The following is a 1,328-nucleotide window of genomic DNA, read 5'->3' on the forward strand; positions in this document are numbered from 1 at the left end:
ATTTCATTGGTATTTTGATGGGGATTACATTGAATCTGTATATTGCTTTTGGTAGTACAGCCATTTTGACCACTTTAATTCTGCCTATCCAAGAACATGGGAGGTCTTTCCATCTTCTAAGGCCTTTTTCAATTTATATCTTCAGTGCTCTATAATTTTCATTGTAGAAGTCCTTCACACCCTTCATTAGATTAATTCCCAAGTATTTTTTGAGGTTATTGTGAATTGGACAGTTTTCATAATTTCTTTTTCAAAAATATGAAAGGCTTCACAAATTTGCAAGTCATTCTTGTGCAAGAACCATGCTAATCTTCTTTGTATTGTTCCAATTTTAATATATGTGCTGCCAAAGTGAGCACTACACCTTCCCTTCTTATTGACTACAGGTATATTTGCTTTCTTCCAAATTAAAATTCTGCCATCTGCTGTTTATTTTCCTGTAGATCAAGTAAAAGTAGTTTTTGGAAATCAAAAATAATTTATTCACAAAATTACTTATTTCTCAACTGAACTGAAAGTTTTTAAAAAGACCCTAGGAACACAAACATATATAAAGCAAAGAAAGGAAAGCTTCTCCCTTCTACATGAGCTATTCTTTCACTTTGAAATACCCTCCTATGCCTAGAGTGGCCAACTCCAGTCATCTCCAAAACTTCCTACAAATGTTTGCTGCTTCCAGGAATCTTTGCCTCTGTCACACCCTTTATCATGGTATCTTGAAATTATGTGATAGCCCCTCCCCCATCTAAGCCAAGAACTTCTTGAGGACAGGGACTGTATCTTTAATCTCAATAGCCCCAAACCCTAAAATATAGAAGTAAAGGATTTAAGCATTTTATTGAATTGATGAGCTAAATTTTCATCTCTAGAGCAGAGTTTCTCAATCTATATCCCAAAGAATATCTGATTTTCTGGAAATATCAAGCCTCATTAGAAAGATTGTTTGAGTCACTATCAGAGGAATATTACAAAACTGTGCATTACAGTCCAGTATAAAGCAATCTCTTTACTATTGCTAACACCTATTTGACAATGTTTTCTTTTCTTTTTAACCTTTGTTGAATCTCATCTTTATTTTTTTTGGGGGGGGGAAATAAAATAATTTCCTAATTTTATTTATTTACTTTAATTGCTTTTATTTTTTAAATACATGGCAGCAGAATGCATCACAATTCTTATTACACATATAGAATACAATTTTTTCATATCTCTGTGTATAAAGTATGTTCACACCAATTCATGTCTTCATACCTTTAGTTTGGATAATGGTGTCCATCACATTCCACCATCATTGCTAACCCCCGGCCCCCTCCTTTCCCCTCCCACCC

General features: G+C 34.0%; 1 non-coding gene across 1 annotated transcript; it reads right to left on the reverse strand.

The window, feature by feature from the left end:
- Positions 1-252: 252 nt before the first annotated feature.
- On the reverse strand, positions 253-359 carry LOC125614629. The gene has a single exon (XR_007345203.1). It is a non-coding gene; the product is annotated as a U6 spliceosomal RNA (small nuclear RNA).
- Between the last annotated feature and the right edge of the window lie 969 nt (positions 360-1,328).

Source organism: Marmota marmota, unplaced genomic scaffold, assembly GCF_001458135.2.
Source record: "Marmota marmota marmota unplaced genomic scaffold, marMar, whole genome shotgun sequence".
NCBI classification, from domain to species: Eukaryota; Metazoa; Chordata; class Mammalia; order Rodentia; family Sciuridae; genus Marmota; species Marmota marmota.